The 18,631-nt window shown below is 37.1% G+C and overlaps 2 pseudogenes; both read left to right on the forward strand.

Annotated features, from left to right (window-relative positions):
• The first annotated feature begins 4,977 nt into the window (after positions 1-4,977).
• Positions 4,978-13,380, forward strand: LOC113302606 (annotated as a pseudogene).
• Positions 13,381-14,092: 712 nt separating this feature from the next.
• LOC113305000 lies at positions 14,093-15,638 on the forward strand (annotated as a pseudogene).
• Positions 15,639-18,631: the final 2,993 nt, after the last annotated feature.

Below are 18,631 nucleotides of genomic sequence, written 5' to 3' on the forward strand. Positions count from 1 at the left end.
CACATATTTATAGCGAAAGAGAAATAGCCGTTGGAGCTGGAATACCCGTCGAACGATGTAGACTCCATCGCTAGCTGTCGAGTCTTGATCACTGAAGGTCTTCTCTATCTCGGTTTGTAGAGATTCCATCGCTTAGTAATATTACCATAACAGCGCGTCCAGTGTTCCAGGTCACCTGGCATGGGTATGCATGGATTAGCCAACCCCATAGGAACTGGTCTTAGAGTGTTTCTTTTTAGCATCAGTTGGAGTTGCAAATTTCATTATGTCTTATGGTACGTAGTATGTCTTAAAGTTGTTAATTGGAGATTGTGAAAAGACATATCTTTTCAATGTGATAGTGATCTTTGAGTCTTCCAACTAGACCGTTTCTCATAAGGTACTACATGTTGGAGCGACCAACAAAATACTGATTATAGGGCAGGTGGCTTCACCAGAATCTGGATTGATTTGGGGGGAGGGGGTGCCATGCGGCGATTGGGGGTCCCTAGTTATAAAAAAAAGATGGACGCATGCATGATTAGTAAGGGTGCACACGGTACGGTTCGGCTCGGTTCTTGTCGAGACCGAATACCTGTACCTCCCTAGCCTCGGTTCCTATTTTTTGGACCGGTACCTGTACCCTGTACCCCGGTTCCGGTACTATTCGGGACCGGTACGGTACCATATACGGTTCCGGTACCAGTCTCGGTTCCAGACAAATATTTTCAAGCAGTGAGTTATACTGCCAGACTTCCTTTCTTGTCCTGGCCTATATGACCAGTGGAGCTCATGAAGGATGATGTACTCAGGACAAAAGCAATACCACCCTACGGTAGCACATGAAGGTTGTTCATGAATAAGGTGAACTACCCTGCAACAAGTACATGGACAAACATACAGCTTAGCCAATTAAGTTGTTTGGATTGTAAATGAAAAATAGTAAAAAAAGTTTTAACATTACGAAGGTCACCTTACAACTGAAAAATAATTGACGATTGGTGGAACGGGAAACTTCAGAGCAACATTAAAGCATGTTTGATGCTTTTCCTGATGTCGTCTCGTGATGAACTGTACTGCCGCACCATACTTTCAGTCTTCTTCAGCTACAGCAAGAAAATATGATTTGATATCAATGACAAGCGCAAGCAAAACGACCATTATACTAAGGTCTACATTAAAACTGACATATAAAACAAATGTAGTTACTTGATTTTGAGAGAAAGAGTGGTTATGACGAAATGGAATCACCTGTAACCAGTAATAGTAAGTGATTAGTACCATTTGGTGATATTTTTGGCGCATAACAACAGGATGGATCAACTCACCAGCAAAGTGATCTTTGAGTTTAAAATGTCCTAATATCCAACGTTGCTCTGCTAGAAACCAATTAATTGAATCTTGAATCAAAGCCTTCATATTCACAACACCCAGAGTCAGAAACACTGAAAAAAGAAAGGTATATGACTGCTAAACTGTTTCCTAAATCTAATGGCTATTACTACTCGGTACATTCGGTCCGGGACGGTACGGGACTTGGATAGGACTGTGTACCTGTACCTCCGTAGCCTCGGTTCCTATTTTTTGGACCGGTACCTGTACCCCCTTCCTCGGTTCGGTACAAAAACAGGTACGGTTCCACCGGTTCCGGGACGGTCCATCGGTCCGGCTCGGTTCCTGTGCACCCTTAATGATTAGTAAATATAAAGAGCTGATATTTGGATCTAAGTAGGGGTGTATTGCATCAGGATATTTGTGGATAGAAATAGATATTAGTTTACCCGTATCTAGTGGATTTATAACGTTTCTTAATAGAATCTTATTCATTCATAAATATATATAATTTTGAATTATAATGGATTGAATTGTAATTAATTTAAATTCACAACAATTGAAGTAGATCATCAAATTGTAATATAATAGAAAAAACTAATTTGATGGTGGTGTTTGGTGTATGTGGTGGCGGTGGTTGTTGGTGGTGGTAGTGGTGGTTGGTGGTTGAGGTAGTGGTTGTTGGTGATCGATGTTGGTGGTCATTGGTAGCTGTTGTTGGTGGTTGGTAATGGTGGTGGTGAGTGGTGGAAAACCATAGATTGTATGGTAAAAAAAGAAATGTCCATAAGAATACATGAAACTCTGGTAAGAATAATATGGGATGATAACACACATATTTTGACTATAAGTATCCATATAAAAATCTTTATATACACGTCAACTATCTTAAGAAATCTTAAACTAATTGAATACCCATGATATTTATAGAATTTAAATAAACCTTATTCGAATACCATCGATATTTAATGTGATTCCTTACATATCCTAATTGAATATTTAAGAGTTTTTAGGATTGTTAAATATCTACGTAATCCTAATCCAAAACACTCATGTTTTATTGGAATACAAGTTATTTTAAACTTGATATCAATGAAAGATATCACATCGAAAATAAAGGTATCCTTTTGATTTCAAATCGAAAATTATACAGAGTTATAGAAATGAAAATTTTCTAATCCAAGAATTGCATCAAATATAATTTATTTCAGGAAGGCACAACTGGCTGTCACCTTGAGATCACTAAAAGTAAACTAAAATACTAATATAACGATCCTATGAGATGGTGTCCAGGATCTATCTTATTCTATGGAGAACCAAACCAATATAAAGTGTTGTTATTCAAAAAACACCATCTCCTCTCTATAACTGCGATTTCCGATTGAGATAAACTTTTTTCTCGGCAACCTAACTGCTCAGGTCTTCTAAGATCTGAGCAGTATCATCTTTAAATTTCAAGTATTAACTCATCCTAATTGTAACGAAACAACGAAAGAAAACCTTAACCCTTAACTCGATCTTCACCATCACTTTCAAAACGCTAAATCAATCCCCTATGGATTTAGTGTACCTCATCGGCTAACACTATACGAAATCATGGAATTTATAACGTGGAAAAAACATTACTATTTATTTATTGTAACATAAATTTCTTTTTGGAAAAATGTTGCTATTATTAATTACAATAACTTATCAACAGTCAATACAAAATTTATTAAATAACGACTTTATTTGTTGAAATAGATATACCAACTGTTATCTAATCAATACAAGATTAATTTGATGTCATTTAAAATCAACTAATCAACTAAAATCAACTAATCAACTAATATATGCAGCCAGATAAACCCACATGAATGAACGGATTTGGGTATCCCATCGTTTGATAATTAAGACCGAGACTATCCAAAATTCTTGAATATCATGTTAATTGTTAAGATACCATAACAAATGTCCCGGTGGTTATTACAGTGTCTTTTACTTTATTTTTTCAGTAAGATCCCGAGAATCAAGTAGCATACATCGTCTTCAGCGTCAGATTATCGGAAAAAAGAAACAAGATCGATAAATTCCTGCGATCCTAAAATCCCTAGTTCCCGAACCTTATAAAGGATATTTTGATTTTGGGTCCCAACTTTATGATCAGAGTTGCATTTTGATCCTAGAAAGTTTGAAACTAGAGTTTGGGTCCAGGACTCAAGTTGACCGTCTTGACCGTCCAAAACAGGGTTAAATAATTAAAATTACTAATTTAAATCTAACATTTGATTCATTCACGAACCATATCCTCATCTTCTTCCCCTGTTTTCTAATCCAAATGACGATACCTCACCGTTAAATACTAACGCCAATTACCACCATTTGACTGACTCATCAATGTGGTAAACCAAAATGTAAAAAAGATAAAGAGAGAGAAAGAGATACCCTACCTTGGTTTGGATTTTGGCAGAGAATCTGAAGAAATTTGGACAGTGGCGAGAAATGGTAAGGAACAAGTGAATTGATGTCGTCATTTTAGGTGATTAATGGTAGCGATTGATGGGCGATTTGGTGTTTATATAAGATTAATGATGTTGGGTAGTTGTTGAATTTGGATTCTCTGCAGGGAAGGTAATATAGCAGTCAGCAGAGGTTGAAAGAACACGACAAACTCATCTTGCCAACACCGTTTCACGCTCAGCACTTGTTTGAGGAAAGTCTCAAAAGAAAACTTTTTTACATCACCAGTACTTGTACGTCACATTGACCGGGTTTTCCATAGACTTTGCGGGTTGTTTTTCAAGGTCCATGACAGGGTTTAGAAGTTACTGATATACACAAGGATTGTTTTTACGGATTTGGGTGCAAAATTCTCAATGATTTGGGTTTAGCCGAGAAGTTAGGGAAGAGGGAGTGAATTGTTTCCGTAGATATCATAATGAGTGGATGAGATAGAAGTGATTTTTAGAGTTTGTAAATTAAGATTGTGTAGAACGTACGCTAGCTTGAATTGATGGTAATGGTTAGGGGTGCACATACCCTACCCATACCCGCCAACCCTACCCTACCCGCCAGTTTTATAACTGTATCCTATCCTATCCACTATTCGGCGGGTAGGGTGGCGGGTAAAGATTTTCTTAACCGCCAGTAAACGGGTAGGGTGGCGGGTATAGGCCATATCCTACCCACCCTACCTAGAAGTGCACATACCCTACTCCTACCCGCCAACCCTACCCTACCCGCCAATTTTTTAACCGTATCCTACCCTATCCATTATTTGACGGGTAGGGTGGCGGGTAAAGATTTTCTTAACCGCCGGTAAACGGGTAGGGTGGCGGATATAGGCCATATCCTACCCACCCTACCCGTTGTGCAGCCCTAGTAATGGTGGTGCACTGGTGCTAATGTACGTTAGAAAACAGGGGAAGAAGATTAGGACATCGTTTGTAAATAAATCAAATGTTTGGTTTCAGTTGGTAATATCAATTATTTAACCCTCTTTTGACGGTCAAGACGGTCAACGTGAGTCCTGGGACCCAAACTCTAATTTAAAACTTTCTAGGACCCAAATGTAACTATGTCACAAAGTTGGGACCCAAAATCAAAATATCCCTAATATAAACCCTAAAGGTTCTTCCATATCTCCTCCATCTTTCCCCTCTCCACCACTACCACCACCAAGAACCAATGGAAACCCCAACACCAAAATCAACAAATCTAGTCTTACTCCTTGATTTCGGTTCACAACATACACATCTCATAACTCGTCGTATCAGAAAACTCTCCATCTTCTCACTCTGTATCTCCGACACATCATCACTCGAAACCATCACAGACTTAAACCCTAAAGTCATAATCTTATCAGGTGGACCCCACTTTGTTCATTCAGAAGATGACCAACTTTACCAAATGGGTTTATTGAATATGCCGAATCTAACGGTATATTTGTTTTGGGTATTTGTTATGGTTTTTTTTTTTTGATACTAAAAGATTATTCATTAATTGATTTGAAAACTTACATAATCATCTCCTGTCAATCTAGTGATATCAAGAGGATAGTAGTTCATATAAATAAAGTTATTGGCTTCAAGCCTAGCTTTTTCAGCTATAGAATGAGCCACACTATTACTCAATCTATGAACCGACTTACAGAACCAGAAATTGAAACTAGAAAATTTATTTTTAATAGCTGAAAGTAAATGTTGGTTATGCCAATGTATCTGAGAATCCACTCTTTGCAGAGAATTCACCACATTATCACAATCCATTTCAAAAACCACCTTCTTGTAGTCTAGATGCTCCATCCATTCAACTGCCAATAATAAAGCTTTGCACTCAAAATACTCAGCTCCAAATTCTGCCTCTACTTCCTCATCTAGATTTACTCCCTTGACCCCTAGTGTGGTACCTGCACAGTCCCGAATAATCAGTCCAACACTTCCTTTTTTTTTCATACATATAAGAAGCATCAATGTTTATTTTTACAACTGATTGTTTAGGAACTTGGTGGTGTTGTTCATACTGGTGAGAAACAAGAGTATGGGAAAATGGATATTGAGGTATTAAAGGAGAGTGGGTTGTATAAGAGTGGTGGGATTGGGTCTAAACAGAGTGTTTGGATGAGTCATGGTGAAGAAGCTGTGAAATTGCCCGACGGGTTTACTGTTGTTGCTAAGAGTCAACAGGGTTCCACTGCTGCTATCGAGGATCCCAAAAGGAAGTTTTACGGCCTTCAGTACATCCCGAGGTGACACACTCAACGGAAGGAATGGCAATGCTGAGCAGTTTTCTGTTGGATGTCTGTGGAATAACTCCTGAATGGAAGATGGAAGATGTACTAGAATAAGAAATTAAAGTTATTAAAAGAGTAGTTTCCTATGATGATCATGTTATCTGTTCTTTATCTAGGGGTGTTGATTCTACAGTGACAACAACTTTGGTGCATAAGGCAATTGGAGATCGACTTCACTGTATTTTCTCAAAAACTTGGGTATGCGGTTCATTTTGAAGATGGATATTGCACCATTTATGACAAGAAGCACAACAACAAGAGAAAATTTATGAAGAGTATCAAGATGGAGAAAAGTATAAGCTTTCCAATTGTGTTTGAAAAGCAAAAAAAATGTTGCATTGAGGATGGAAACCATTGATGAAACATGGTTATGGCATAAAAGACTAGGGCACTTGAATTTCAATAGTCTCAAGGTGCTTTCCAACAAGAACATGGTGCAAGGACTTACACAACATATCAACCACAAAGATGGAGTGTGTGAAGGTTGTGCACTTGGGAAGCAACATCGCCAACCATTCCCAAAAGGTGTAGCATGAAGGTCAAAGGAACTTCTTGGTTTGGTACATACCTATGTGTGTGGACCAATGAAGACACCAACTCATGGAGATACTTCATTTTATTCATTGATGACTTTACTCGTATGACTTGGGTGTACTTCATGAGACAAAAGTCCAAAGTTTTTAGCATCTTCAAGAAGTTCAAGATCCTTGTTGAAAAGCAAAGTGGTCACTACATCAAAGTTTTGAGAAGTGATAGAGGCAAAGAGTACAACAACAAAGAGTTTGATAAATTTTGTGAAGATGAAGGCTTGGAAAGGCAACTAACCGTGGGTTATACTCCTCAACAAAATGGTGTTTCCGAGAGAAAGAACCAAACCATGATGGAGATGCCGAAGTCCATGCTTCATGAGAAGGGTATTCCTAAAGAGTTTTGGGACGAAGCCGTTAAGACCGCCGTCTACTTGATGAATAGGTGTCCAACAAAAGCCGTATGGAATCAAACTCCTTTTGAAGCATGGAGTGGGAGAAGACCATTGGTAAGGCATCTCAAAGTTTTTGGTAGTGTGTGTTATTCTCAAATTCCAAAGGTGAAGAGAACAAAGCTTTATGAATCAAGTGAGAAATGTATATTTCTTGGCTATATCCTCCAATCAAAAGGTTATAGGTTGTTTAGCTTTAAAAACAACACAATGATCACAAGTCGTGATGTCTTGTTCGATGAAGGTGCTTCATGGAATTGGGAAGAAGGTAAAATTAAGAAGAGAACCGTTATTCTTGATGATTAACAAGAAAATTCAGCAATAAATGAAGGTGAAGAAGAAGGTGAAGAAGAAGGTGAAGAAGAAGGTGAAGAACTACCTCAAACACCCCCAAATGCAAGGTTTAGAGCATCTCCAAGTATGTCTCCAAGTACTAGTGCATCAACATCAATACCATAGGCACCAAGGAAGATGCATAGGTTGAGTGAAGTGTATGAAAGATGTAACTATTGTACGGTTGAACCGGAAAATTCTGAAGAAGCATCAAAAGAACCGGTATGGATAAAAGCCATGAAAGAAGAAGTTGTTGTCATTAATGATAACGACACATGGGAGAAAGTATCAAGGACAAGTGACAAAGAAGTTATTGGTGTGAAGTGGATCTACAAGGTGAAGCACAATGCGGATGGGTCACTTCAAAGATACAAAGCAAGGTTGGTGGCAAAGGACTACTCACAACAACCCGGTATCGACTACAATGAAACGTTTGCACTGGTTGCTCGTCTTGACACCATTAGAGCCGTGATTGCTATGGCTTCCCAAAAAGATTGGTTATTTTATCAACTTGATGTCAAATCGGCATTTTTGAACGGAGAACTCCATGAAGAGGTCTATGTAGAACAACCACAAGGTTTTGTGGTGGAAGGAGAAGAATATAAGGTGTACAAGTTGAAGAAAGCTTTGTATGGCCTAAAGCAAGCACCAAGAGCTTGGTATAGTGAGATAGATGGATACTTCAAAAGGCAAAACTTCAACAAAAGCAAGAGTGAGCCTACATTATATGTGAAGACAAAAGGTACATCTATTCTCATTGTTGCTTTATATGTTGGTGATCTTATCTTTACGGGTAATGATGCCCATATGATTGAGAAATTCAAGAGAGAAATGATGATGAAATATGAGATGAGTTACATGGGTTTTGTCAAGTACTTTCTTGGTACAGAAGTCCACCAAAGTGAAGATGGAGTGTTCGTTTCTCAAAGAAAATATGCCGAAAAGGTGTTGAAGAAATTTGGTATGCTTGGTTGTAAACCCACATCTACACCACTTGTAGTGAATGAGAAACTCAAGAAAGATGATGGAGGAAGAAAAGTTGATGAGACTTACTATAGAGATCTTATTGGAAACTTGTTGTATCTTACACCTAAAAGACCCGACATCATGTTTGATTCAAGTATGCTTTCTAAGTTCATGATCTCACCTAGTCATTTACATCTTGGCGCGACAAAGAGGTTGTTGAGGTACATACAAGGAACAATGAATTTTGGAATCATGTATTCAAGAAAGTTGGATGTCAAATTAGTTGCTATTGTGATAGTGACTTGGGAGGGTGTATTGATGGCATGAAGAGTACATCGGGGTATGCTTTTTCTCTTGGCTCGGGAAAATTTAATTGGGCATCGAAGAAGCAAGAAACCGTAGCTCTATCCAGGCGGAAGCGGAGTACATTTCAGCATCAATAGCTACATCTCATGTTGTATGGCTAAGAAGAATCATGGAAGATATTCAAGAGAACCAAGAAGGGTGCACCGAAATTTTTTGTGATAATAAATCCGCAATTGATATGTCCAAAAATTCGGTTGAGCATTGAAGAGCAAGGAACATCAAACTCAAGTATCACTTCATTAGAGAAGCCGTTGAAGATGGTGAGATAGAACTCAAGTATTGCAAGACGGAAGATCAATTGGCGGACATATTCACCAAGGCACTTCCCAAAGGCAAGTTCCAAAACTTTAGGGAATTACTTGGAGTTGTAGAACATCACATTAAGGAGGAGATTGTTGAGTGTTAATGTAATGTTCAAATGTAATAGGAGTGTAAGAATATAAATAGTCGTAGAATTGTATGGACAATAGATGTCCACATGTCATCTTATCTCTATGGTCTTATATTGATCATGTGTAGAGAGAGAAATCATTATGAAGAAAGAAATCAAAGAAAATAGAGTGGGTAGAAACTATTAGTTTCTCACTCCATTATCAATTAAAATCCTTCTTAATCATCATCATAAATTCAATCAAATATCTAACACGTGTGATGGAACTATTTGAAAAGGACCTTCGCGTGCCAGTTACTTGTCATGATGGACTTGAGCAGTTCCTAGGCAAGCTGAAAGGCATAGAGGATCCTGAGATTAAGAGAAAAATAATTGGAAAGGAGTTTATTGCCGTCTTTGATAACTTCGCCACAGATTTAGAGAAAAGAATAGGGAAGAAACCTTCTTTCTTGGTTCAGGGAACCCTTTATCCTGATGTTATTGAATCATGCCCACCACCAGGAAGCGGAAGAAGCCATTCACACACAATCAAGAGCCATCACAACGTTGGGGGGCTCCCCAAGGCCATGAAATTGAAGCTTATTGAACCACTTAAGCTTTTATTCAAGGATGAGGTTTGACATAAATTTTTTTATAGGCCGGCTCAACTAGTTTGCGTATGGGCTAAGTTGCTCTGTGTTTCTCATTGTTACTTGGTTCTTCTTTCTAAGGTACGGGAGCTTGGAAAGATCTTAAATGTTCCCGAGGGGTTTCTTAAGCGCCACCCCTTCCCTGGTCCAGGTCTTGCAGTACGAATCATAGGTGATGTCACGCAAGGAAATGCATTGGAGGCTCTTCGTCAGGTCTGTTAACTACTGTTTTGTCGATTAAAACCATAGGGATTGTAGTGGATTGCCTAGCTCTTACATTTGCATAATATATTTCCAGGTTGATGAGATCTTCATTCAGTCTATCAAAGAAGCTAGACTATATGATTTCATCTGGCAGGCTTTTGCAGTACTTTTGCCCGAAATATCAGTTGGTGTTCAGGGTGATCAGAGAACTCACTGTCATGCTGTTGCCCTTAGGGCTGTTACTAGTGAGGATGGTATGACGGCAGACTGGTGAGTTGTTTTCCTTCTCTTATTATTATTTTAATTTAAAGGAGTACTTTTTTTTTAAATTAAGCTTTTTTTTTTTTTTCGAAAAATGCAAGATTGAAATAAATAAGAAAAGAGTGTTAAAATAGCACCCTCCAAAGGTACAAGAAGAGAGGTAAAAAGAGAGTTTACAACAAGCTACTCTCTAAACAAGTTCACCCAATCAAAAACCAAATCATCAAGTTTAATGTTTTTAAACGAATCAACATTGATAGTCCAACTAAGTAACAACAATTTGATATCTAAAATGAGAGAACTTAATGTTTTTTTCCTTTATTTCTTCGCTATTAGGATATCATTTCTTTCCAACAAAATTGACCACCATATCGCAAACGGCAAACAATATTTCAAAAAAATAAGAGGCTTAGTCGAGAGCTTCAATTTCCATTTCCATAAATTAAGCTTCTTCGTTCTTTCTTTCTTTGAGGTAAAGTAACAAACGTTGCTTTGAGCTATTAATGTCAGATCTTTAACTCTTTAAGATGCGGAAAATTGGTCATTTGTCCAAATATTTTTAAAACATGGTTCTAATGGACGAGTAAAAATTAGTACGGGTGAAATGGACACCAAAAAATAGCAAGGATGAAACTGGATTCATCCTGGCTTAAACTTAAAAAATAGCGAGGATGAAACTGGATGCATCCTGATGTAAATTAAAAATAAGAAAAAGAATTTGAAAATGGGTAGGATGAAACTGTTTACATCCTAGCTATTTTTACATTTTTGTCCATGTAAACAGTATCAAATCTAGATGTCTTTTTCACCCAGGAATTGTTGATTTGGTCTTTTTAACCAATTTTGTGTTTAAGATGCCATGGGATCAATTACTAAAATATTCACAGGGATTTTGATAAAGTGACCCAGTTTTGAATTAGGGTAAAAAAAAGTGCCCCCGCTTTTTTGCACTTTTCTAAAGTGCCCATTTTTTCAAATAATGCTTTCCATCCCGTTAAATGCAAGGTGGCAGTTATCTCACCTGTTAAAAAGTCATATTTACCCCTGAACTATGTCGTGAACTATGAACCCTAACCATGAACCATGAACCCTAAACCCCTAACCCTGAACTATATCGTGAACCATGAACCCTGAACCATGAACAACGAAGCCTGAACTATGAACCCTAAACCCCTAATCCTGAACCCTGAACTATATCGTGAACCATGAACCCTGAACCATGAACAACGAAGCCTGAACTATGAACCCTAAACCCTGAACCCTGAACTATATCTTGAACCATGAACTCAAAACCATGAACTTTGAACCCTGAACCCCGAATCCTAAATCCGTGAACCGAGCTCGACGAACCTGAAAAAATGAAGTAGAAGATAAACGTGACAGGTAAAGGGTAAATAAGTAAAAAATTGGATGGAAAACTAAATTAGATGGAAAAGTTAATAGTGGGGGCAATTTTGAAAAATTGAAAAAAACGGGAACAATTTATTAAACCAAAATTGAGAGTGGGGCAGTTTATCAATATTCCCAATATTCACCCACAAAAACTGAGAAATATGGCTTGCTGTTTTTTTATACTCATTTATTTCAGTGTTGTCATGAAATTTATGCTGGAAATGGTTGAGTTATTTAACATGATTCTATAGTTCGGAGACCTAATTGTAAGTCCATGTTATCACACTTGGTTTTTGTCCAGACATGAATTAGTATGATCCCCGACAGTGTTATTTAGAGTATTTCTCTCTTGACATAGGCAAAAACATGAGGGCATGAGGCTCTCCCAAATCTGGTTTGTTTCTTTTTTTTCTAGTTTCTCCGCAAGTGATACATACTCCAATACTATTAAAATGGGTCATTTGTCCAAATATTTTTAAAACATGGTTCAAATGGACGAGTAAAATTTAGTATGGGTGAAATGGACAAAAAAAATTTAGCAAGGATGAAACTGGATTCATCCTGGCTTAAACTTAAAATATAGCGAGGATGAAACTGGATGCATTCTGTGTAAATTAAAAAATAAGAAAAAGTATTTGAAAATTGGCAGGATGAAACTGTTTACATCGTGGCTATTTTTACATTTTTGTCCATTTAAACAGTATCAAAATCTAAGTGTCCTTTTCACCCAGGAATTATTGGTTGAGTTATTGAACATGATTCTATAGTTCGGAGACCTAATTGTAAGTCCATGTTATCACACTTGGTTTCTGTCCAGACATGAATTAGTATGATCCTAGACAGTGTTATTTAGAGTATTTCTCTCTTGTCATAGGCAAAAACATGAGGGCATGAGGCTCTCCCAAACCTGGCTTGTTTCTTTTTTTTTCTAGTTTCTCCACAAGTGTTACATACTCCAATACTAATAAAATGGGTCATTTGTCCAAAATTTAGCGAGATGAAATTGGATGCATTCTGTGTAAATTAAAAAATAAGAAAAAGTATTTGAAAATTGACAGGATGAAACTGTGTACATCGTGGCTATTTTTACATTTTTGTCCATTTAAACAGTATCAAAATCTAAGTATCCTTTTCACTCAGGAATTATTGGTTTTGGTCTTTTTAACCAATTTTGTGTAAACAAATACTATGAAGATACCCGTACAATGATATTTGGAACAATATCAACCACTCTTTATTTACCACTCTCTGGCACTACATCTTTAATGGAAGTGAAAGGTGAGATTCATAATAGTGTGTGCTAAGTTTTCACCGTAGCATTTGATAGCATCAAAAAGACGACAACGAGTGGATTAGTTTAGTAAACTAGAACATTAACCAAATGAATCTGATGAGCTGTATCATTCATCCATACATCTTACTTCTAGACATGGATGTTTTAATTTTCAGGTTTAAGTGATGTTCAATGTTCAGTCATTATTTTGTTATTTGTTTCGTGTTATTTCTGAGGAGCTGTCTTGTCTTGTAAACTTCTTACATCATTAAACTAAACTAAATGCATGTCAACAATCCAGTTCTTCTGGTGGTCTTGACCTTTGAGTAAAACTTTACCTTGTTTATATATCTCATATAATCTCGATGAAATTGTTCCAGGTACTATTTTGATCGTATGTTTCTTGAGGATGTGACCGCAAAGATTGGCAATAGCGTCAGGGGTGTAAACCGAGTTGTTCTAGACATCACGTCGAAACCACCTTCAACTATAGAATGGGAATGATGTTCCGGTGAACTGTATGGACAAATAAAATGGACTGAGACTACACAAAATTCTTGAATATCATGTTAATATTCAGTTCCGGCTGGCTATCAGCCCCATGCATGTTTGTGTTTAACTAGTGCACGCATCATTAGTTCAATTCTCCATTTTTATGTAGAAAAATTGTACGGTATTGCATTTTGGTTAATTAATGGTTCGTATTATTATCGATGTAAAGCCTCAATCTCGACTGGATAGTTTCTCCTTTTTGTAAGAGATGACTTTTGGTTGCAAATAAAAGAATCGTTTGTTCATGAAAGGTAAGAGATGGTTTTTGGTTGCAAATAAAAGAATCGTTTGATCACGAAAGAAATAAACGTGGAGCAGTTTGTGAATCTTTTATAAAAAATAATTGCAAAGTAAAGTTGGAATATATTACTAAAACAGAATCACAATACAGACAACTGAAAGCAACAAACAAAAGAAAGGAAAAACAGAAAACAGAATGGGCTTTTATACGTTCTTATTCATTTTAATATTCAGTTATGTCTCCCCATGCATGTTTATAGTTCGATACTCTATTTTGATACAGAGAATTGTAACGTCTCCTAACCTTTTGATTAATGGTGCATGATTGTTAGTTCCAGGTTCTTATCTTTACCAATCTTCGCCATTTAAATACACATGCATGCACACTAACAACCATCTCCTGAAACCATCTCACATGTCTCTAATGGAATATTCAATTTTGTTCATAATTATAATCACACTCTCCTTATGTGCAACTTTTAAAGCTCTATTCAATCTTCGGACCCCATATAAGAAATTACGACCTGGTCATGTTTCAATCCCAATCATAAAGTTTACAATGGCTTAGAAAATCTTTTGCAGATTTCGAACCAACTCTTATAAATCTCAAAACAAAATATGGACCAATCATAACTATATCAGTTGGTCATGGTAAATTTATTTTCATTACAAGCGCAAGTTTAGTTCATCAAGCCCTAATTCAAAATGGAGCAATTTTTGCTGATCGTCCACCATCATCAGAAACATTAAAAATTAATTCAAGTAATCAACATAATATAAGTGGAGCTTATCATGGTCCTCTATGGAGACTACTTCCGAGAAATCTTACTCTTCATATTCTTCATCCATCAAAGATCAAATCATTTTCACCAGTTCGAAAATGAGTTTTGAATATAATAAAAGAACGTAAACAATCAAATTCAGGGCAAAACCCTGTTCTTGTTGGTGATCATTTTCAGTTTGGGATGTTTTGCTTACTTGTTTTTATGTGTTTCGGGGAAAAACTTGATGAGGAAAAGATTAGAGAAATTGAATCTGTTCAGAGAAGCTTCTTATTAGGGTTTAGTAGATTTCAAATTCTAAATTTTCTTCCCAGGTTGATCAGTAGAATATTTTTCATGAAAAAATGGAAAGAGTTTTATAAGTTGAAAAGTAATCAAGGAAATGTACTAATACCTTTGATTAGATCAAGACAAGAACAAATGAAGAAAATATGTCAAGAGAATGAAAAAACTTTAGGGTTATGCTATGTTGATTCATTATTAAATCTTGAGTTACCTGATGAAGGTGGAAGAAACTTGACAAACAGTGAAATTGTTAGTTTATGTTCTGAGTTTTTAAATGCAGGTACTGATACGACATCAATAGCTTTACAATGGGTTATGGCTAATTTAGTAAAACACCAAGATATTCAATCCAAATTATATGATGAAATCAGAACATTAGATTCTGATCGTGATGAGATACAAGAAGGATATTTGAAGAAACTGCCATATTTGAAAGCTGTAGTTCTGGAGGGACTAAGAAGACATCCACCTGGCCATTTTGTTCTACCTCATGCAGTTACTCAAGATATAAAGTTAGATGGATACGTTATACCAAAAGTAGCCACGGTGAATGTCCTGGTAGCAGAAATTGGGTGGGATCCAAAAGTATGGGAAGCTCCAATGGTGTTTAAACCTGAGAGATTCTTGAATGAAGATAATGGTATGTTAAATGAAGAATTGTCAGATGTGACAAGGAACAAAGAGGTTAAGATGATACCATTTGGAGCTGGTAGAAGAATGTGTCCTGCGTTTGGTTTGGCAATGCTTCATCTTGAGTATTTTGTTGCTAATTACATCAAGGAATTCAAGTGGACGGCTAATGTTGGAGATGATATAGATTTGTAAGAGAAACAAGAGTTTACTACGGTCATGAAGAATCCATTGTGGGCTCATGTTTCTCCAAGGGAAGAAGAAGATTACTAGTGTTGTTTTTTTTTTTAACTTTCTTTTTTTGTCATTATAGTGCTTAAGGTTTAAATAAGTTTTCGTCCCATCTTGGTTGTCAAGAATAAGTTTCCCTTGGTGATGGGCCGGGCCTGTTGTCTATCTATTTTAACCTAGCCAACAATTGCAGTATGTATAGGCCTCCGCAATGCACGAACACTTATTTTTGCAAGGGAAACTTAGGCGCAGGCCCAAAGAAAATAATATTCTCATTGTCAAGTCCACAATTAATTTTAGGTACCGTGACATCCATAATTATTTCCGTGACACCCATAATTATATGAAATTATTAAAAATGTATGCGCGACGGATTATGCATCCGCATGACAGGTTATGCATCAGGGATATAATTGGCAACGCAACTTGGATATAACATATCTAAAAATCCGCGTTTTGGAATTTTACAAATTTTATATCGTTGAAAACATTTTTAAGAGAACTACGCAACGATTACAAACAAGAATATCAATTTTTTGTTTTTTCACGAAAAAATCGGAGGTGATCCTCATTTTAGGCAAAATTTTCGAAAACCTGATACATAACTATTATGCAGCCACCAAAAAAGAAGTATAACACATTCCACAAACACATAACAAATTATGCATTTGGATAAAAAGTCATGCATTTATAACAAAATTAAGGCATAATTTATAGAATAAGTTGCTGGTTCATACACACCTCCTCCATCCAGGTCGTAATCCTTAAACATGAGCTTAGGGTTGTTTCGGGTAGTAAGATTAAGGTGATATTTAATAAAATTAAGGCTACAGAGTAGAATATGCCAGAGCTTGCATACACACCTACAAATCGAGATGGAATTCAGTGGTAACCTTAAGAATATATCAAATTGAATATCTTGTGGAAGGCTCGATAAAGTCGAATCAAATGTTTTCTTCATTTCAAGGTGAGAGCAAGGATTTCAACCCTAGCAGCAAAAACGTTCTATAAACTGGAAAAAAAAGGGTTTGCAATCGTCGTTTAATTGGTGCCCAAAAAAACAATTAGGGGACCTTACCAATTTATACTCACACCAAAAATTATGGGAGTATTTCGAAAATAGATGAGAGTACTATTTTACCCTTTCTCTAATAATAAAAACTTAAAACTTAATAACCCTATATCTAAAAGTCTAACGACTCAGAAAACCAAAACCCTCCCTTCTCCTCCCCCACCCGACTCCCATCTCTCTGTCTCTAGCCTTTAACGACACCTAAAGAAAAATAATTTCTTCAATCGATTTCATCGTTGTAATCGTCGATCGAAATTAAAACCCCAAATTTATTCATGTTTGCGTTTAATTTGGTGAGTTACTTTCGAAATTAGGTTTTCCAACCGAAAAATTACAGTTACAATTATAGGGTCGTCATATCGATAGGTTTATACCCTAACAACTTTTCATTTGTTTTTTTTTATTTATGAAAAATCGGCATCGTGTAAGATGTAGGAGATAACGACCCTAATTCTGGGTTTTAAGATTTAATGGCCTAGGTTAGAGTCGTTTGGGTTTATACATAACCAAATGGCGACTCTAAAGGGTATATTTATACAGAGTCTTTGGATTGTAAAGTCGTCTATGTTATAGACAACCCTATAATGACTCTTCCTTAGGGTCGTTATGCTATAAAATAAACATTGACGACTTTTCATAACCTGGAAAAGTTGCAGGTTTGAGTCGTCAATGCTAGGCCCAATACAATAACGACTTTTAAGAGTCGTTTGGGTTTATACCCTCGATATTGACGACCCTTTCACTGAGTGGTTACCAGGTAGATGTGATTCGACCACTTTGAGCAACATATAGACCATTAGAAGAGTATATGAAGTTTACCTGGTTATTTTGAGCTTCGGGTTGTTCATTACCCCCACATGAATCACTCATTTCTACAAACCATAGTTTTCACTCTAAAACCTACTCTTCTTCTTCTCAACTTACAAAAACCCAATTTTTTTTCACTCGGGCAGAGCCTCGTTTTGGCCTGTTATGTCCATATTGAGGATTCCCATGTCTCCTTCTATGGATACTGAGGGAAGCATTACCCTTTTGATTCTTACGTTCGTAGCCTCCGGATTTATTGTCATGGATTCGAGGAAAGCTAAGGCATCTGCGTGCCTATTAGTGTTCCTATTTAGATGCTGGAACGTGATGTGGTATTTTTCTGATATAGTGTTTAGCGAGTTACAGGTATCGATGTAAGCATGCATCCGAGGCTTGATAGGTTCCATTAATTTTCCGTATGACAAGATGTGAGTCTCACTTCGGTAACACTGAGCGAGATTATTATGCGGAGGGCATGTATAACTGCATTGTATTCAGCTATGTTATTAGTAGCGGGAAATTCCAGCCTTAAACTGTAAACGATCCTTCGGCCTGCTGGCGTCGTAAAGACCATTCCGATGCCAGATCCTTCCGAATTACATAAACCGTCAACAAAGACTTCCCATCGTCTTGGGTTCTCCAAGCGAATTAGCTCGGGAGGGTCTTCTAGCTCGTCTCCCGTTCCTGGGATTTCTTCGATTTCATCGGCAACGTCTAGAGGAAAATCAGCTAAGAAATCTGCAACCACTTGGGTTTTCATTGTTGTATGGGCTTGATATTTCACCCCAAATTGTTTGATTTGCGCCCCCCCCCCCCCCCCCCCCCCCCCCCTTAGAGATTTTTTCTGCCCTGTCGGCATGGTCTATCACAGATTCTATCGGATCTTTTGTGATGACAGTCGCAGTATGTGCATGAAAGTATGTTCCCAACTTTTGTTTCACTTAAACTAAGGACAGTACGATTTTCTCGATTTTGGAGTAGTTCTTCTCTGTAGATGTCAGAGTCTTACTTATGAAGTAAATGGGTTTTTCTACTTCTTTATCTATTCGAGTTAGAACTGCACTAATTGAGGTGTTAGTCGCTGATAGGTAGATGTAAAGGTTCTCTCGCCTGGGTCGGGCTTCTATAGAATTGGTAAGGTAGCTAGATGCTCCTT

This window comes from Papaver somniferum, chromosome 8 (assembly GCF_003573695.1).
Source record: "Papaver somniferum cultivar HN1 chromosome 8, ASM357369v1, whole genome shotgun sequence".
Classification (NCBI taxonomy): domain Eukaryota; kingdom Viridiplantae; phylum Streptophyta; class Magnoliopsida; order Ranunculales; family Papaveraceae; genus Papaver; species Papaver somniferum.